This window comes from Oncorhynchus masou, chromosome 25 (assembly GCF_036934945.1).
Source record: "Oncorhynchus masou masou isolate Uvic2021 chromosome 25, UVic_Omas_1.1, whole genome shotgun sequence".
Lineage (NCBI taxonomy): Eukaryota > Metazoa > Chordata > Actinopteri > Salmoniformes > Salmonidae > Oncorhynchus > Oncorhynchus masou.
This window is the reverse complement of record NC_088236.1, coordinates 10476487-10498661: the sequence shown is the minus strand read 5'-3', so window position 1 is coordinate 10498661 and position 22175 is coordinate 10476487. Positions and strand designations below refer to the sequence as shown.

The 22175-nt window shown below is 41.1% G+C and overlaps 1 protein-coding gene across 1 annotated transcript in view; it reads right to left on the bottom strand.

Moving 5' to 3' along the window:
• Nucleotides 1-22175, bottom strand: part of LOC135513767 (amyloid-beta A4 precursor protein-binding family A member 1-like) — a 133278-nt gene that overhangs the window by 69315 nt on the left and 41788 nt on the right. The window contains 1 exon segment of the mRNA XM_064936682.1: nucleotides 9578-9754. The gene's annotated coding sequence lies outside the window, so the exon portion shown is untranslated.

Genomic DNA, 22175 nt, shown 5'->3' with positions numbered 1-22175 from the left:
AGCCCAGCTCAGCTCAGCTCAGCTCAGCTCAATCTCTCTGTAAATGCCATGTCTGTAGGTCTCTGTGTTTCACTCTCGCTTTGTGTCGTAACCTCTCTTTTGTTTAAGCACCTCATAGCACTTTGTCATCACCTGTGAGTATTGTTTTTGGTTATGGTGTTTGTGTTTGATTGCTGGTGGAAAAGGGGGAAACCAAGACAAGTCGCCCATGGGCATACACTACCCGTAGGTGAACTTTGTTAAATACACTAGTTAGAACTGGGCGGACCACCCACTGTATTTTTGGTTAGTTAGTTAGCTGTTGTTAAAGTAGGCTAGTCTAGCTCAGGGGTGTTTTGGATGCTTATTGTTTCTTTCCTTGGGTCCAGCTCAGCCCCTTTTCCTGCTCCCCCCATTACCGTGTGTTTATAAATAAACCTAGAGTTTGACGGTAGATTTCAGTTGTCGTGCTTATTTCGTTCACACTTTTCCTTTGTCACAATAATAATTTGCATGAGTTATGTTACGAGTCTCATTACCATCCCCCCTAGACTGTCGGGCCAAAAGGGATTCGTAACAAGGGGTTAATATTTTTCTGGTATTTTACAAATGTTCCATCCCGAGAATAAATCACTTTTCTCCCAGGTAACCTGGTATTTCCCTCCAAAACCGGAAGTGTCATTTCAAAAGCATTATAATGCATTATAAAGTGTTATAAAGCATATTAATATGTCTAGATTTGATTAGAGCTTTGATCAGCATGAAAACTCCAAACTGATGCTACCTGAGCCTGATGAGACATATATTAAATACATTTAATGAGACATCTATTAAATACATTTAATGAGACATCTATTAAATACAATTAATGAGACATCTATTAAATACAATTAATGAGACATCTATTAAATACAATTAATGAGACATCTATTAAATACATTTAATGACACATCTATTAAATACATTTAATGACACATCTATTAAATTAATTTAATGAGACATATATTAAATACATTTCATTAATCATTCATTCATTAATTGATGTCCATTAATCACGGTACTCCATTCTGTTTGTTTATTTATTTATATATATATTTTTTTTAATGATCTGTTGGCCCCGGCCGCGAACTCAGGCTCTGTGTGTAGTTAACTGACCCTCTCTGCCCAGTCATCGCCATTTTATAGGTTGTTGTTTTAGCTGATCAGCTGTTGTTGTCTCACCCCCGTTGTTGTCTTAGTTAGCTCTCCAAATCAACACCTGTGATTACTTTATGCCTCGCTGTATGTCTCTCTCATATGTCAATATGCCTTGCATACTGTTGTTTAGGTTAGTTATCATTGTTTTAGTTTACTGCGGAGCCCCAAGTTCCACTCATTATACCTCTGATACCTCCTTTGTCCCACCTCCCACACATGTGGTGACCTCACCCATTATAACCAGCTTATCCAGAGATACAACCTCTCTTATCATCACTCAGTGCCTGGGCTTACCTCCGCTGTACCCGCACCCCACCATACCCCTGTCTGCACATTATGCCCTGAATCTACTCTACCACGCTCAGAAATCTGCTCCTTTTATTCTTTGTCTACAACGTTCTAGGCGACCAGTTTTGATAGCCTTTAGCCATACCCTCATCCTACTCCTCCTCTGTTCCTCGGATGATGTGGAGGTAAACCCAGGCCCTGCGTGTCCCCAGGCACCCTCATTTGCTGACATCTGTGATCGAAAAATCCTTGGTTTCATGCATGTTAACATCAGAAGCCTCCTCCCTAAGTTTGTTTTACACACTGCTTTAGCACACTCCGCCAACCCTGATGTCCTTGCCATGTCTGAATCCTGGCTTACTAAGGCCACCAACAATTCTGAGATTTCCATACCCAACTACAACATTTTCCATCAATATAAAACTGCCAAAGGGGGAGGAGTTAGCCTGCAAAGTTCTGTCATACTTTCCAGGTCTATTCCCAATCAGTTTGAACTTCTAATTGAATGACCCAACAATGACCCAACATACCTCCAGTCTGTGTAAGGGCTATTTTACCAAGTAGGAGAGTTATGGAGTGCTGCATCAGATGACCCGTCCTCCACAATCCCCTGACCTCAACCAAATTAAGATGGTTTGGGATGAGTCGGACCACAGAGTGAAGGAGAAGCAGCCAACAAGTGCTCAGCATATGTGGGAACTCCTTCAAGACTGTTGGAAAATCATTCCAGGTGAAGCTGGTTGAGAGAATGCCAATAGTGTGTAAAGCTGTCATCATGACAAAGGGTGGCTATTTTGAATCTCAAATATAAAATATATTTTGATTTGTTTTAGCCTTAGTCCCACCCATCTCTTTAATAATTAATGTGAGGCCATGTGGTAAACACGCTATATAAAGTAAAATCTACGTTTATTTGTCACATGCACAGCATACAGAAGGTGTAAACGGTACAGTGATAGAACTTGCATTGCAATATCAAAAATAGAAAAAGTGTCCAGATAAAGATATCTTATTAATATTTGATCGTTATTAGATGATGCTTACCCGAAACACTTGTCTAAATTGATGGGTCATGTGAAAGAAATGCTATACCCCCCCCAGCCACATCTAGCTGAGTGGATGGGTCACTATTGTCTAGACATGTACACATGTTCATGAAATACAATTGATATCCGTAATCACCCTGCTAATTTGATGGGTCATGCAATAATCCATCTGAAGTGGAATTCTTTGTTTAGACATGTAGCTAGCTAGGTAGCTAGCTAGCTAAATAATGAACCGGCATAACCCCAACTCATACTACTACCAATACAAATATTGTCATAGCTGCAGGTAGCTAAAGCTAACAAAATAGAAAATGCCAATAACTAGTAATGCAAATGGATTTCTGATTCAAATAATATAAATGCACAGATCATACATGTAATGTTAGCTAGTGAGCCAGCCATCTAACGTTTTATAGCTAACTAACAGTACGCTTTAAATGACTTTAAATGGAGTTAATGCAGAAAGAGAGACTGAGAGAGTGTTAGCGCGTGCACTGCTTTAAAGCAACAATATTTGTGTGATAGGCTGTTTCAAAACTCTGCAGCTGCAAATAAAACAATATCAATCTTTACCATTAAAAAAACAAGGTGAAGCAAGATGGAAATGGGTAAATTAGACGTGTATTCTGTCTTCATATTAGAATAAACTATGTTGTAGCAAATATAGACCTACCTGTCACAAGAAAAAAAGGTCTACATGCATTGTGAACTGCTCTCCATTCTGAGATGGGCTGTCTGTCCCCTCCATGAGCGTTGACGATTCATCATGCAGAGGCCGTAGAGAAGCCATGTTTAGATATTGCATATCATTTAACAGTTCCATTTTACGCCATCTTGTTTATAAATAATGTATTATAATTTACTGGTTTCTCGCAGTTATTTATCCGGGGAAAAGGGAGTGGTTTTGGGCCGTAAATCTCGGGTTCCCGCAATTCAACTATAATCTGTACAAAAGCCGCTCGGCTTTTCTACTTTGGATGTTAAAAAGTAACTGGAGCATTGTGCTAAAATAGATCCAACCCCCACAAACACACTCAGACAGGAAACACACCATCAGCTCTTATGAAATAATTTTGCACAATTTCATTAGTTAAAGATGGAAAAGATGTTCACTGTCTCGAATCCAAGCTTGGTCTCGAATCCAAGCTGTGTGTACCGCTAAAGTACAACTCTGTCCACTGCACACATGATACACGGTGAATCAAACATTAATAAAAATTACATTATTTTGGTATATCTTTTATGATTATTTATTTCCTATAACGCCAGGCAGGCTCTAGTGACTCAGACCCGCTGCTATCTCCTCACAGGATGATTCCCAACATGCATTGCAAAAACAAATTGACTGCAGAGGCAAGAGAGATTGAGAATCAATATTTCACAACATCCATTCCTTATTCCTCCCCATGGCCACCAGGACAGATATGTCTCCTCTTGAGATAGACAAACTGGTGCATACTGTTTCCTCTCCACTTGGTTTCCTCTCTCTTTCTACTCGGTTTCCTCTCTCTTTCTACTTGGTTTCCTCTCTCTTTCTACTCGGTTTCCTCTCTCTTTCTACTTGGTTTCCTCTCTCGGTTTCCTCTCTCTTTCTGCTTGGTTTCCTCTCTCGGTTTCCTCTCTCTTTCTACTTGGTGTCCTCTCTCTGATTCCTATCTCTTCCCTCTTGGTTTCCTCTCTCGGTTTCCTCTCTCTTTCTACTCGGTTTCCTCTCTCTTTCTACTCAGCTTCCTCTCTCTTTCTACTTGGTTTCCTCTCTCGGTTTCCTCTCTCTTTCTGCTTGGTTTCCTCTCTCGGTTTCCTCTCTCTTTCTACTTGGTGTCCTCTCTCTGTTTCCTCTCTCTTCCCTCTTGGTTTCCTCTCTCTTTCTACTCGGTTTCCTCTCTCTGATTCCTCTCTCTTTCTACTCGGTTTCCTCTCTCTTTCTACTCGGTTTCCTCTCTCGGTTTCCTCTCTCTGATTCCTCTCTCTTTCTACTTGGTTTCCTCTCTCGGTTTCCTCTCTCCTTCTACCCGGTTTCCTCTCTCTTTCTACTTGGTTTCCTCTCTCTGATTCCTCTCTCTTTCTACTTGGTTGCCTCTCTCTGATTCCTCTCTCTTTCTACCCGGTTTCCTCTCTCTTTCTACTTGGTTTCCTCTCTCTGATTCCTATCTCTTCCCTCTTGGTTTCCTCTCTCGGTTTCCTCTCTCTGATTCCTCTCTCTTTCTACTTGGTTTCCTCTCTCTTTCTACTCGGTTTACTCTCTCTTTCTACTTGGTTTCCTCTCTCTCTTTCTACTTGGTTTCCTCTCTCGGTTTTCTCTCTCTTTCTACTCGGTTTCCTCTCTCTTTCTACTCAGTTTCCTCTCTCTTTCTACTTGGTTTCCTCTCTCGGTTTCCTCTCTCTTTCTGCTTGGTTTCCTCTCTCGGTTTCCTCTCTCTTTCTACTTGGTGTCCTCTCTGTTTCCTCTCTCTTCCCTCTTGGTTTCCTCTCTCTTTCTACTCGGTTTCCTCTCTCTGATTTCTCTCTCTTTCTACTTGGTTTCCTCTCTCTTTCTACTTGGTTTCCTCTCTCTTTCTACTTGGTTTCCTCTCTCTCTTTCTACTTGGTTTCCTCTCTCGGTTTCCTCTCTCTTTCTACTCGGTTTCCTCTCTCCTTCTACTCGGTTTCCTCTCTCGGTTTCCTCTCTCTTTCTACTTGGTGTCCTCTCTCTGTTTCCTCTCTCTTCCCTCTTGGTTTCCTCTCTCGGTTTCCTCTCTCTTTCTACTCGGTTTCCTTTCTGTTTCCTCTCTGCAGATCAAATCAGACTAGGAGTTGTATGTATCAAGCATCTCAGAGTTGGAGTGCTGACTAGGACCAGGGCCCCCCTGTCCATGTAATATTAATTAATGTGTGATCTAAAAGGCTAAACTGATCAAGTCAGCAATTGTAATATGAGATGCTCATTAAATACACCACCTGAAAAGCAGCTCAACCTCTCTGGATCAGAAGGAATATCCTACAATTCCATCTGTATTTATTTGGACAGTGAAGCTAAAACGTTTAATTTGTCTCTATACTCCAGCATTTTGGATTTGAGATTAAATGTTTTATATGAGGTGAGGTGACAGTACAGAATGTCAACTTTTATTTGAGGGCATTTTCATAAATATCTGTTTTACGTTTACACTTTTTGTGTTATCAGTAAATGGACAAATTCACTTGTGTATTATATTTAGTTGAAAGTTAAGTATTTGGTCCCATATTCCTATCACACAATGACTACATCAAGCTTGTGACTCTACACACTTGTTGGATTCATTTGCCGTTTGTTTTGGTTGTTTCAGATGATGTTGTGTAGAATATAAACGGATGGTAAATAATTTGTGCCATTTTGAAGTCCCTTTTATTATAAATAAGAATGTAATATGTTTTGTAACATTTCTTCATTAATGCCAAGCCCATCTCTTACCTGTTCAACCTGTATCTCCTCTCTGGGGAGGTTCCCATTGCTTGGAAGGCAGTCACGGTTCGTCCTTTATTTAAAGGGGGAGATCAAGCTGATCACAACTGTTATAGGCCAATTCTATTTTGCCCTGTTTATCAAAAGTGTTGGAAAAACTTGTGAATAATCAACTGAGTGGCTTTCTTGATGTCTATAGTATTCTCTCGGGTATGCAATCTGATTTCTGCTCAGGTTATGGATGTGTCACTGCAACCTTAATTTATGACCTTTATGTCACCATTGCCCTTGATTCTAAGCAATGTTGTGCTACTATTTTTATTGACTTGGCTAAAGCTTTTGATACGGTAGACCATACCATTCTTGTGGGCTGGCTAAGGAGTATTGGTTTTGGGTCTGGTTTACTAACTACCTCTCTCAAAGAGTGAAGTGTATGAAGTCAGAAAAACATCTGCGGTCTTGGCCACTGCCTGTCACCAAGGGAGTACCCCAAGGCTCGATCGTAGGCCCCACGCTGTGCTCAATTTACATCAACAACATAACTCAGGCAGTAGGAAGCTCTCTCATCCATTTATATGCCGGTGATACAGTCTTCTACTCAGCTGGCCCCTCCCTGGGTTTTGTGTTAAACGCTCTACAACAAAGTTTTCTTTCTTAGTCTCCAACAAGCTTTCTCTACCCTTAACCTTGTTCTGAACACCTCCAAAACAAAGGTCATGTGGTTTAGAAAGAAGAATGCCCCTCTCCCCACCGGTGTGATTACTACCTCTGAGGGTTTAGAGCTTGAGGTAGTCACCTTATACAAGTATTTGGGAGTATGGCTTGGTGGTACGTTGTCCTTCTCTCAGCACATATCAAGCTAAGGTTAAATCTAGACTGCAGGCTAAGGTTAAATCTAGACTCTATCGTAATCGCTCCTCTTTCACCCCAGCTGCCAAACTAACCCTGATTCAGATGACCATCCTACCCATGCTAGATTACGGAAACATAATTTATAGATCAGTAGGTAAGGGTGCTCTAGAGCGGCTAGATGTTCTTTACCATTGGGCCATCAGATTTGCCACCAATGCTCCTTATAGGACACTATATATCACTGCACTCTATCCCCCCCTTAAACTGGTCATCTCTGTATACCCGTCGCAAGACCCACTGGTTGATACTTATTTATAAAACCCTCTTAAGCCTCCATCCTATCTGAGATATCTACTGCAGCATACAACACCCATTCTGCCAGTCACATTCTGTTTCCTCCAGCATCTTCACAAGGTCCTTTGCTGTTGCTCTGGGATTGATTCGCACCAAAGTACGTTCATCTCTAGGAGACATAACACGTCTCCTTCCTGAGCGGTATGACGGCTGCGTGGTCCCATGGTGTTTATACTTGTGTACTATTGTTTGTACAGATGAACTTGGTACCTTCAGGTGTTTGGAAATTGCTCCCAAGGATGAACCAGACTTGTGGAGGTCTACAATTTCTTTCCTGAGGTCTTGGCTGATTTCTTCTGATTTTCCTATGATGTCAAGCAGAGGCAATGAGTTGGAAGGTAGGCCTTGAAATACATCCACAGGTTCACCTGCAATTAACTCAAATGATGTCAATTAGCCTATCAGAAGCTTCTAAAGCCATGACATCATTTTCTGGAATTTTCCAAGCTGTTTAAAGGCACAGTCAACTTAGTGTATGTAAACTTCTGCCCCACTGGAATTGTGAGACAGTGAATTATAAGTGAAATAATCTGTCTGCAAACAATTGTTGTAAAAATTACTTGTGTCCTGCACAAAGTAGATGTCCTAACCGACTTGCCAAAACTATAGTTTGTTAACAAGAAATGTGTTGATGTCACGAGTCCCACTGAAGGTGTCTCCCCTGCCTGTACGGGCGCCGGTCTACGAGCTGCCACCGATCCCTTTTTCCTTTTCTGTTCGTTTGGTCTTATTAGTTGCACCTGTCCCTTATTTTGTTTCTTGATTTATGTCTATTTAAGCCTGTTAGGCCCGCCTAGGTTTGTGCGGGATGGTTCCTCTGTTGGTTTGTGGATGTGTCTTTTGTAAAGTCTTTTTTCCTGTTTGGGTCCTGTGTTTGGCCCGGTCAGTTTTATGCGCCAAGTAGTTTGACCGTTTGTACCGGAATAAAATACTTTTTTCCGAACCCTCGGCTCTCTGCGCCTGACTCCAAACCCACTACTCCTAGAAGACTCTGACAGAATCCTGCACCGTTTTGGAATGGAGTCAGCAGGAGCAACTGCACTTCCTCTCCCATCGTTGGAGGAGCGAGTCCTTCACCATACGGCCATTCTCCACCGGATCGGGTCGGCAATGGACCAGATGATGGAGAGGATGGACCGCTGGGAGAGGAGTGGCCTCCCTACCTCACCCCCAGCTCCTCTTCCACCAGCACCACCTACCCCTCCACCGGCGTCCGGATCCGGTGCCCTCCGTCTGGCGCTCCCAGGGAGTACGATGGAACGGTGGCTGGGTGCCAGGGGTTTTTACTACAGCTTGAGCTGTACCTGGCTACCATTCATATGTAAACCTCTGACTTCAACTGTAGATGGGCAGATACTATAGAATGTTCAGTATGAGGCAGTAGAGGCTGCAGATGGCACCAACAGCAGATAGACAAATACTATAAAAACACATTACTCTATAACATACTAAAACACTACGGCCAAGTACCATCTGCCCACTGAATTAGAGCCAGAGCTAACGCTATAGGACCTACAGTGGTGTGTGTGTGTGTGTGTGTGTGTGTGTGTGTGTGTGTGAGATCCCTTGACCAGTCATTTAAAAGTTTATTAACTCTGAGGCTAGTTTGTCTAACCTATAACCTGTAGATGTGACAGTCAACACACGTGAGTGAGTGAGTGAGTGAGATATAGCAAGAGAGAGGACCCTCCACAGTCAAGTTAATGAGGCATCACAGAACACACACACACACACACACACACACACACACATTTACAGTATCTCTAGCTAAACATTTCTCTCTATCCAATCATTGGCTGGCGGAATTCCCTGGGAAAAGGGAAAAGTCTACATTATCATTGTTTCTATCTGGCAGAAAGTCCAACCAAGCATTTTGATTGGAAGAACAAATTGAACGTGCAAGATATATTCAGGACTATAAGAGGTCAATAATGCTTATTATTATTTTTTTTAAATCAACTAAAGTCCTTTGATGAAGGCTTTCATGTTGTTGTTTAAAATAGAACCTCTATTTCCTTCCAGTAAACTCTCAGTAGGTAGCAGAGAAAAAGGTTTACGTTTTATTCCTCGTAGGTGCAGGATAAATACAGTATACAGTCATCCAATGAAATGCTTACTTGGATGTCCGTTCTCGACAATACAACAATAAGTAATAATCAACTATTATAATACGAATATAAAGTAAATGGCTCAGTAGAATAGAACAAACATTTTAGCATAGTTTTAATACAGGAAGGCACAATTTATAGTCCAATATTTACACATGTTTTGGGGAAAGTGGGGGGATTTGTGGGGGAAAGTGTTTAAGTTGTGCAGTATTCATCAATCATATTAAGAAGAACAAGAGGAAGGAAGGAGGGAATTAGGGAAATAAGGAAGGAAGAAAAGAAGGCATCTTCAGAGTATACCAACAGGAATGAGGTGGCAGACAGAGACTCACCTTCTAGAACCATCAATGGGTGTGGAGGGCAGTTAGGTGGCTCCTTGGAGCAGAGGCCAGGGTTGGACCCTATGGTCCTGTGGTAATGTGGAGATGGTGTGGTTGAAAGCAACTACTGGAGTCCTTAGACTGGTACAGGCATGTAGGGACAGTGCCTCAGATCACAGCAGCTCCAGCCTACAACACAGACAAGAGGACAACAGATTAGAGGAGAGAGGAAAGAGGATCTATTGAAAGAGAAGAGTGGGTGGAAAAACAGATAAACAGATGAAAATGGGTGTACACACACACACACACACACACACGAAAGCACGACAATACAAACAATTGAAACAAGCTATACTGTATATCCCATCGGCAGAGACACACACAGAGAACAGCTCAAGTTTGTCTCTTAGATGTCCAATCTGCAGTAATCCTAGCAGAGCCATGGAACAGCAGTGAGAGGCAGAGAGGCCGGCGAGAATCAGCCTCTTCTGTTGTTGTTAAATCTCAGGCTTGATGATGTGACTTCTGTGGATTTTTGACAGATGAAACAGTGTGACTCTGAACTAGAATTCACACGTGTGCGCGCACACACACACACACACACACACACACACACACACACACACACACACACACACACACACACACACACACACACACACTCTCATCCAATTTGTCAAGGCAATATGTGATGTCTGTGACTCAATAGAGAGCCGTAACCTAGATTGCCACGGAGCGGATAACAACAGAAAGAGACTAGTCTGAGCTTTGATAAAGTTCCCATCAATTAGATGAGCAGAGCATTCTTTAGATGAGTTGAGACCGAGAGCAGAGCATTCTTTAGATGAGTTGAGACCGAGAGCAGAGCATTCTTTAGATGAGTCTAGACCGAGAGCAAAGCATTCTTTAGATGAGTTGAGACCGAAAGCAGAGCATTCTTTAGATGAGTTGAGACCGAGAGCAGAGCATTCTTTAGATGAGTTGAGACCGAGAGCAGAGCATTCTTTAGATGAGTTGAGACCGAGAGCAGAGCATTCTTTAGATGAGTTGAGACCGAGAGCAGAGCATTCTTTAGATGAGTTGAGACCGAGAGCAAAGCATTCTTTAGATGAGTTGAGACCTTTAGATGAGTTGAGAGAGCAGAGCATTCTTTAGATGAGTTGAGACCGAGAGCAGAGCATTCTTTAGATGAGTTGAGACCGAGAGCAGAGCATTCTTTAGATGAGTTGCAGAGCATTCTTTAGATGAGTTGAGACCGAGAGCAGAGCATTCTTTAGATGAGTTGAGACCGAGAGCAGAGCATTCTTTAGATGAGTTGAGACCGAGAGCAGAGCATTCTTTAGATGAGTTGAGACCGAGAGCAGAGCATTCTTTAGATGAGTTGAGACCGAGAGCAGAGCATTCTTTAGATGAGTTGAGACCGAGAGCAGAGCATTCTTTAGATGAGTTGAGACCGAGAGCAAAGCATTCTTTAGATGAGTTGAGACCGAGAGCAAAGCATTCTTTAGATGAGTTGAGAGCATTCTTTAGATGAGTTGAAAGCAGAGCATTCTTTAGATGAGTTGCAGAGCATTCTTTAGATGAGTTGAGACCGGAAGCAGAGCATTCTTTAGATGAGTTGAAACCGAAAGCAGAGCATTCTTTAGATGAGTTGAGACCGAAAGCAGAGCATTCTTTAGATGAGTTGAGACCGGAAGCAGAGCATTCTTTAGATGAGTTGAAACCGAAAGCAGAGCATTCTTTAGATGAGTTGAAACCGAAAGCAGAGCATTCTTTAGATGAGTTGAGACCGAGAGCATAGCATTCTTTAGATGAGTTGAGACCGAAAGCAGAGCATTCTTTAGATGAGTTGAGACCGAGAGCAGAGCATTCTTTAGATAAGTTGAGACCGAGAGCAGAGCATTCTTTAGATGAGTTGAGACCGAGAGCAGAGCATTCTTTAGATGAGTTGAAACCAAAAGCAGAGCATTCTTTAGATGAGTTGAGACCGAAAGCAGAGCATTCTTTAGATGAGTTGAGACCGAAAGCAGAGCATTCTTTAGATGAGTTGAGACCGAGAGCAGAGCATTCTTTAGATGAGTTGAGACCGAAAGCAGAGCATTCTTTAGATGAGTTGAGACCGAAAGCAGAGCATTCTTTAGATGAGTTGAGACCGAGAGCAGAGCATTCTTTAGATGAGTTGAGACCAAAAGCAGAGCATTCTTTAGATGAGTTGAGACCGAAAGCAGAGCATTCTTTAGATGAGTTGAGACCAAAAGCAGAATATTGTGAATCACTAACCACGTTGCCATCCACGGTTTTTATGCGAGTAAAGTCATACCGTATAAAACAAAAATCACAACATCTGTGATGGAAACAGTAAGTTTTGGTACAATTTTATAAATGCAGACAGATCAATTGCATGTTTGACATGGTGGTATGTTTTCTTGGCGATAAAATGTATTATGCAAGAAATGGCATTGGAAATGCCTTTATGTTAAAATATTGATATATTTGAGTCACGCGATGCTATGGTGTGGTCCTCCCACTACGACTCAGGAAACCATGCTGTTTATTAGGCTACAGATAAGTTGTGATGAATTTCACAGGGTGGTGAAAGTGCAAGATGACGCGCTTGATGCTCTTTTCCAATAAATATCGAGGTTCTTATTTTGGTGACATGATGATCGATGCTTGACTGCCGTTTGACAAAAAGCAAAGCGTCAGTACAGGACTACGATTGAATCCTACTACACCGGCTCTGACGCTCGTCGGACGTGGCAGGGCTTGCAAAATATTACGGACTACAAACGGAAGCCCAGCTGCGAGCTGCCCAGTGACACGAGCAAACTAGACGAGCTAAATTACTTGTATGCGTGCTTCGAGGCAAGTAACACTGAAGCATGCATGAGAGCACCAGCTATTCCGGATGACTTTGTGATCATGTTCTCTGTAGCCTATGTGAGTAAGACCTTTAAAAAGGTCAACATTCACAAGGCCACAGGGCCAAACAGATTATCAGGACGTGTACTAAAAGCATGCGCTGACCAACTGGCCCTGGACTTTGTTGTCCTGAAGCCATTTTTCCACAACTTTGGAAGTATGCTTGGGGTCATTGTCCATTTGGAAGACCCATTTGCAACCAAACTTTTTAACTTCCTGACTGATGTCTTGAGATGTTGCTTCGATATTTCCATATAATTTCCCTACCTCACAAAGCCATCTATTTTATGAAGTGCACCAGTCCCACCTGCAGCAAAGCAGTCCCTCCTGCAGCAAAGCATGGCCAAACAGTTCCATTTTTGTTTCATCAGACCAGAGGATATTTCTCCAAAAAGTACGATCTGGCTGTTTTATGGCCGTTTTGGAGCCGTGGCTTCTTCCTTGCTGAGCCTTTCAGGTTATGTCGATATAGGACTCGTTTTACTGTGGATATACATACTTTTGTACCTGTTTCCTCCAGCATCTTCACAAGGTCCTTTGCTCTTGTTCTGGGATTGATTTGCACTTTCTGCACCAAAGTACGTTCATCTCTAGGAGACAGAATGCGTCACCTTCCTGAGCGGTGTGACGGCTGCGTGGTCCCATGGTGTTTATACTTGCGTACTATTGTTTGTACAATAGTGGTACCTTCGGGCGTTTGGAAATTGCTCCCAAGGATGAACCAGACTTGTGGAGGTCTACAATTTATTTTCTGAGGTCTTGGCTGATTTCTTTTGATTTTCCCATGATGTCAAGCAAAGAGGCACTGAATTTGAAGGTAGGCCTTGAAATACATCCACAGGTACACCTCTAATTGACTCAAAATGTCAATTAGCCTATCAGAAGCTTCTAAAGCCATGACACCATTTTCTGTAATTTTCCAAGCTGTTTAAAGGCACCGTCAACTTAGTGTATGTAAACATCTGACCCATTGGAATTGTGAAACAGTGAATTATAAGTGAAATAATTTGTCTGTAAACAATTGTTGCGAAAATGACTTATGTCAAGCACAAAGTAGATGTCCTAACCGACTTGCCAAAACTATTGTTTGTTAACAAGAAATTTGTGAATTGGCTGAAAAAAAAGAGTTTTAATGACTCCAACCTAAGTGTATGTAAACTTCTGACTTCAACTGTATCTTTAGAGTGTAAATCGGGAGATGGCAACTCGTTAAACAACATCAGATTAATGAAGATCAGATTATCACGACAGGACTGATCGGAGTCTGAAGGCAGGGACTGAGGTAGAGCTGGGTCACTGGGCTGTCATTTAACCACATCCATCTACAGTGCTGCTCAGACTGGAGCCCTGAGTCAGGCAGTGGGAGGAAACATTCTGTCTCTCTGGTCGAAACAGTGTCACATAGGATAAGGTTGACATTTTAAAGTGTCTTTAAGACACATATAGACCAAAGATACTGTATGACCAAGCAGAAAAACATTTTATGGTGGGTTTGAGATTTCTGATTTCTATTGGATTCATATCTGCTTGAAGATTGCATTCATGACATGTTGGACCTAAAATACCTATATATTTTTTTTACTGTATACGGACCATAACACTTCAGTGCCAATGTTTCCTTAATTTCCTATTTGTCTAAAAGAGTCAGTCGGGGTGAAAGAGAGAGTGTGTTATTGTTATCACTGATCCAGCCTGGCTAAATCTCCCCATGCAGGGCGAGCTGCTGCTGGGTTGTCATGGCGTTGTCATGGCATGCCGCTGGGTTGTCATGGAGACGCCTCAGTAATGACTCCCTCTGCGACGGCAGGTGAAGGAAGTGACCTTTACACGGGATGGATCTTAATAGTCTAAAATGGCCTCCTCTCCTTGTCTCCTCTACTTCCATCTCAATAGTCTACCAAGGCTTCCTCCTCATTTCAGGGATCTCAAGGAAAGGAGATGAGGTGTGGACTTTGAGATGCACCCCTGAAGTCGAACACAGTCTGTCCACCAATGGGAATAAAGCACCTACTGTCTTCTCGACCAATGAAAAAGCAACCAAAGCAGAGGGCCATGTCTCTGAAGACAGACACCTCTGTCCACCAATGGGAATAAAGCACCTACTGTCTTCTCGACCAATGAAAAAGCAACCAAAGCAGAGGGCCATGTCTCTGAAGACAGACACCTCTGTCCACCAATGGGAATAAAGCACCTACTGCCTTCTCGACCAATGAAAAAGCAACCAAAGCAGAGGGCCATGTCTCTGAAGACAGACACCTCTGTCCACCAATGGGAATAAAGCACCTACTGTCTTCTCGACAAATGAAAAAGCAACCAAAGCAGAGGGCCATGTCTCTGAAGACAGACACCTCTGTCCACCAATGGGAATAAAGCACCTACTGCCTTCTCGACCAATGAAAAAGCAACCAAAGCAGAGGGCCATGTCTCTGAAGACAGACACCTCTGTCCACCAATGGGAATAAAGCACCTACTGCCTTCTCGACCAATGAAAAAGCAACCAAAGCAGAGGGCCATGTCTCTGAAGACAGACACCTCTGTCCACCAATGGGAATAAAGCACCTACTGCCTTCTCGACCAATGAAAAAGCAACCAAAGCAGAGGGCCATGTCTCTGAAGACAGACACCTCTGTCCACCAATGGGAATAAAGCACCTACTGCCTTCTCGACCAATGAAAAAGCAACCAAAGCAGAGGGCCATGTCTCTGAAGACAGACACCTCTGTCCACCAATGGGAATAAAGCACCTACTGCCTTCTCGACCAATGAAAAAGCAACCAAAGCAGAGGGCCATGTCACTGAAGACAGACACCGTACAGATACTCCAGTCATTGTAAAAAAAAACAAAAAAAATACTTACTGCGCACAAAAAGCCATTTAAATAGAGACTAGGTAGACCTGTGTTTCTTATTCTATTCTATTCTATATTATTATACACCCAATGGGATGCACATTCTGCCTTTGCAATACACACAAAGTTTAATGATGAGTTGCTCATTTGAATCAGCGGTGTATTGCTAAGGCAAAATTTAAAATGTGCACCCTTTGGTTCCCAAGGATCAGTTTAACAGACAGTGACAGAGGATGAGAGGAATATAGAATGACGTAGTGATGTTTGTTCATCACATAGAGTATAGACCCATCCCAGTGGTATATATAATATGACTACTATACCTACTCTAGCTACTATCACTACTATAACTACTATAGCTACTATAGCTACTAATGCTTCTATAGTTACTATCGCTTCTACCATTACTATAGCTACTATCATTACTATAGCTACTATCGTTACTATAGCTACTATAACTACTATAGTTACTATAACTACTATAGTTTCTATAACTACTATAACTACTATAGTTACTATAACTACTATAGCTAATATAACTGCTATAGCTACTATCATTACTATAGCTACTAATGCTTCTATAGTTACTATCGCTTCTACCATTACTATAGCTACTATCGTTACTATAGCTACTATCGTTACTATAGCTACTATAACTACTATAGTTACTATAACTACTATAGTTTCTATAACTACTATAACTACTATAGTTACTATAACTACTATAGCTAATATAACTGCTATAGCTACTATCATTACTATAGCTACTATTGCTTCTATAGTTACTATCGTTTATATCATTACGATAGCTACTATCATTACTATAGCTACTATCGTTACTATAGCTACTATAACTACTATAGTTACTATAACTACTATAGTTTCTATAACTACTATAACTACTATAGTTACTATAACTACTATAGCTAATATAACTGCTATAGCTACTATCATTACTATAGCTACTATTGCTTCTATAGTTACTATCGTTTATATCATTACGATAGCTACTATCATTACTATAGCTACTATCGTTACTATAGCTACTATAACTACTATAGTTACTATAACTACTATAGTTTCTATAACTACTATAACTACTATAGTTACTATAACTACTATAGCTAATATAACTGCTATAGCTACTATCATTACTATAGCTACTATTGCTTCTATAGTTACTATCGTTTCTATCATTTCGATAGCTACTATCGTTCCTATAGTTACAATAGTTACTATAACTACTATAGTTACTATAACTACTATAGCTACTATAACTACTATAGCTACCATAGCTAATACAACTGCTATATCTAATATAACTGCTATAGCTACTATAACTGCTTTAGCTACTATAACTGCTATAGCTACTATAGCTACAATAGCTACTATAACTGCTAAAGCTACTATAACTGCTATAGCTACTATAACTGCTATAGCTAATATAACTTCTATAGCTACTATAACTGCTTTAGCTACTATAACTGCTATAGATAATATAACTGCTACAGCTAATATAACTTCTATAGCTACTATAACTGCTATAACAAATCAAAGTTTATATGTCACGTGCGCCGAATACAACAGGTGTAGACATTACAGTGAAATGCTAACTTACAGGCTCTAACAAATAGTGCAAAAAAACGTATTAGGTGAACAATATGTAAGTAAAGAAATAAAAACAACAGTTAAAAGACAGTGAAAAGTAACAGTAGCGAGGCTATATGCAGTAGCGAGGCTATATAGAGTAGAGATGCTATATGCAGTAGTGAGACTATATACAGTAGAGAGGCTATATACAGTAGCGAGGCTATATACAGTAGTGAGGCTATATACAGTAGAGAGGCTATATACAGTAGCGAGGCTATATACAGTAGCGAGGCTATATACAGTAGAGAGGCTATATACAGTTGAGAGGCTATATACAGTAGAGAGGCTATATACAGTAGCGAGGCTATAAAAGTAGCGAGGCTATAAAAGTAGCGAGGCTATATACAGTAGCGAGGCTATAAAAGTAGCGAGGCTATATACAGTAGCGAGGCTATATACAGTAGCGAGGCTATAAAAGTAGCGAGGCTATATACAGTAGAGAGGCTATATACAGTAGCGAGGCTATATACAGTAGCGAGGCTATAAAAGTAGCGAGGCTACATACAAACACCGGCTAATCAGGCTTATTGAGGTAGTGAGTACAAAAAATATATGGTTAAAGTGACTATGCATATATGATGAACAGAGAGTAGCAGTAGCGTGAAAGAGGGGTTGGCGGGTGGTGGGACACAATGCAGATAGCCCGGTTAGCCAATGTGCGGGAGCACTGGTTGGTCGGGCCAATTTAGGTAGTATGTACATGAATGTATAGTTAAAGTGACTATGCTATACTATATGATAAATGGAGAGTAACAGCAGTGTAAAATAGGGGTTGGGGGGTGGGGGCACACAATGCAAATAGTCCGGGTAGCCATTTGATTACCTGTTCAAAAGTCTTATGGCTTGGGGGTAAAAACTGTTGAGAAGCCTTTTTGCCCTAGACTTGGCACTCGGTACCACTTGGTACCGCTTGCCATGCGGTAGTAGAGAAAACAGTCTATGACTGGGGTCTTTGACAATTTTTAGGGCCTTCCTCTGACACCGCCTGGTGCAGAGGTCCTGGATGGCAGGCAACTGGGCAGTATGAACTGGGATGAACTGGGCAGTATGCACTACCCTCTGTAGTGCCTTGCGGTCAGTGGTCGAGCAATTGCCATACCAGGCAGTGATGCAACTATAGCTGCTATAGCTAATATAGCTGCTATAGCTACTTTTGCTAATATAACTGCTATAGCTAAAATAGCTGCTATAGCTACAATAACTGCTATAGCTAAAATAGCTGCTATAGATACCATAGTTACTATAGTTATAGTAGTTACTATAACTACTATATAGTTAATATAACTAGTATAGCTAATATAACTACTATAGCTAATATAACTACTAACTACTATAGTTACTATAACTACTATAGTTACTATAAATACTATAACTACTATAGTTACCATAGTTACTATAACTACTATAGTTACCATAACGACTACAGCTACTATTGCTACTAAAACTACTATAGTTACTAGAACTACTAAAGTTACACTAACTACTAGAACTACTATAACTACTAAAGTTTTCATAACTACTATAGCTACTATAGCTACCATAGTTACTAAAGTTACCATAACTACTATAGCTACGATAGCTACTATTGCTACTAAAGTTACCATAACTACTATAGATACTATAACTACTAACTACTATAGTTATTATAACTACTATAGTTTCTATAGCTACCATAACTACTATAGCTACTATAACTATGAAAGTTACCATAACTACTATAACAACTATAGTTACTATAACTACTATAGTTACTAGAACTACTAAAGTTACCCTAACTACTATAACTACTAAAGTTACCATAACTACCATAGCTACTAAAGTTACCATAACTACTATAACTACTATAGCTAATAAGGCTACTATAGCTACCATAGTTACTAAAGTTACCATAACTACTATAACTACTACAGTTACTATAGCTAAAATAACTACTATAGCTTCTATAGCTACTAAGTTACCATAAATTCTATAGCTACTACATCTGCTATAACTGCTATAGCTAATATAACTGCTATAGTTAATATAACTGCTATAGCTACTATAACTGCTATAGCTACTATAACTGCTATAGTCACTACAAATACTACAACTACTTCTAAAGCTACTATAGCTACCATAGCTACCAAAGCTACTAAAGTTACCATAACTACTATAGCTACTGTAGCTAATATAACTACTATAGCTACTATAACTACTATAGTTACTATAACTACTATAGTTACCATAACTATTATAGCTACTATGGTTACTGTAACTACTATAGTTACTATAACTACTATAGTTACTGTAGCTACTATAACTTCTATAGGTACCATAGCTACTATAACTACTAAATTTACCATAACTACTATAACTACCATAGCTACTATAGTTACCATAACGTCTATAGCTACTAAAGTTACCATAACTACTGTAGCTACTATAACTACTAAAGTTACCATAACTACTATAACTACCATAGCTATTATAGTTACCATAACGACTATAGCTACTATAACTACTAAAGTTACCATAACTACTGTAGCTACTATAACTACTAAAGTTACCATAACTACTACCATAACTACTGTAGCTACTATAACTACTAAAGTTACCATAACTACTGTAGCTACTATAACTACTAAAGTTACCATAACTACTGTAGCTACTATAACTACTAAAGTTACCATAACTACTGTAGCTACTATAACTACTAAAGTTACCATAACTACTGTAGCTACTATAAATACTAAAGTTACCATAACTACTGTAGCTACTATAACTACTAAAGTTACCATAACTACTGTGGCTACTCACAGCAGGGTGTGAATACTGTATCGAAAAGCCCCCTCGGCACCGTATAAGTACTATAAATACAGACGTGTAACCACACAGCGTAAACAGTGTGTGACGGAGAAGATGACCTAAGATGAGAGTGGCCATGGGGACAAAGATATTCTGCCATTGATCTAATACAGTCATACAAGCGGCGACGAACAAACTGTCACTCACACACACACACACACGGCTGTCCAGGATCTCTGAAGTCAGCTCAGCTTAGCTCAGTGTGTGTTTACAGCAGGGTGACAGGCCCGGAAGACACGCAGCGTCTCACTCATTCATATATACACACACACACACACACACCATCTGCGGGGTGGCAGAAGAGGTTTGCCCTGCACTGTCTGACAGGAACAAAGGCTGGCTTGCCTCGGACTGGGGTTGGAGGTCAACACTGAAGAGATGCTTGAAGGGAACAACAACAGTGTTTCTTAGACAGCTACCAAGGACACGGTCTACAGAAACACACACACACACCTGTCTGTCTGTCTGTCTGTCTGTCTGTCTGTCTGTCTGTCTGTCTGTCTGTCTGTCTGTCTGTCTGTCTGTCTGTCTGTCTGTCTTTCTGTCTGTCTGTCTGTCTGTCTGTCTGTCTGTCTGTCTGTCTGTCTGTCTGTTTGTCTGTCTGTCATTGGAAGATCTTTCATGTTCAAACCTCAAAGACATTCCTAATAACAAAAATATAATAATTAATTTCATCACAACAGCTAAAGAACTGTGAAGTTGAATTAATCTTAGCTGGAGAGATATTATTTATATTTGGTTTACGTGTTTCTTTCTGGTAGCTTACACTACAGCGCAGTACAATGTGACTGTTGAAAACAGACATTGAGCCTGAGCCTCCTTTATCTCCACAGTAATGATTAATGTCTGTGTCAATTACACTCTGCTATTTCAGCACCACCAGCCTCCATTTTATTCTGTGTTCTGATGTGAACGAGAAGCACAAAAAAACAGACTTGAAGTCAGGGAGAGAAAAGAACACCCAGGCAATCTGTGTGTGTGTGTGTGTGTGTGTGTGTGTGTGTGTGTGTGTGTGTGTGTGTGTGTGTGTGTGTGTGTGTGTGTGTGTGTGTGTGTGTGTGTGTGTGTGTGTGTGTGTGTGTGTGTGTGTGTGTGTGTGTGTGTGAGCAAAGAGCTCTCTCGTAGACTCCGTGTGTCCCTGAGCCACAGCTCCATCCTTCTGCCTCTATCTGACAAGTAGAGTTCCCGAGTGGCACAGCGGTCTAAGGCACTGCATCTCAGTGCAAGAGGCTTCACTACAGCCCTGGTTCGAATCCAGGCTGTATCACATCTGGCCATGATTGGGAGCCCCATAGGGCGGCGCACAATTGGCCCAGCGTCGTCTGGGTTTGGCCGTGATAGACCGTCATTGTAAATAAGAATTTGTTCTCAACCGACTTTCCTAGTTAAATAAAGGTTAAAATAAATAAATAAATAAGAGAGCCTCTCCTAAAGCCACACCCCTATTGCTATTCTCCAGCACGGCCACAGCACCGCAGAGCACATTTGATGTGACTGACAGCCCCCTATTCTCCATCACACCTCATTGTCTGTGGAATCATCCCAAAGTGCGCCCTATTCCCGATATAGTGCACTACAACTGTCCAGGGCCTTATGAGGCTAAAGTAGTGTACTATGTAGGGAATAGGGTGCCATTTCCGACGCAACGTGTGACATTCCAGTGCTGTATTTGTCTGCTAGCCGCTATGAGAAAGATAGAGAGGTCGCGTTTCAAGTTTCAAGTGCAAAATAGTACAGTGACAGTGACTTTCCCAACAACGCAGTGATAGTAATAACACTATACACTGAGTGGACAAAACATTAAGAACACCTGCTCTTTCCTTGACATAGACTGTCTAGGTGAATCCAGGGGAAGGATATGATCCCTTATTGATGTCACTTGTTAAATCCACTTCAATCAGTGTAGATTAAGGGGAGGAGACGGGTTAAAGAAGGATTTTTAAGCCTTGAGACAACTGAGACATGGATTGTGTCTGTGTGCCATTCAGAGGGTGAATGGGCAAGACAAAAGATTTAAGTGCCTTTGAACAGGGTGTGGTAGCAGGTGCCAGGAGCACCTGTTTGTGTCAAGAACTGCAACGCTGCTGGATTTTTCACGCTCAACAGTTTCCCGTGTGAAGAATGGTCCACCACCCAAAGGACATCCAGCCAACTTGACACAACTGTAGGAAGCATTGGAGTCAACACGGTCCAGCATCCCTGTGGAACGCTTTCGACACCTTGTAGAGTCCATAACCTGATGAACCGAGGCTGTTCTGAGGGAAAAGGGGGAGAGTGCAACTCAATATTAGGAAGGTGTGATATGTGCCATGACAAACTTTTTAAAGCACTTCCTGATTACAGATGT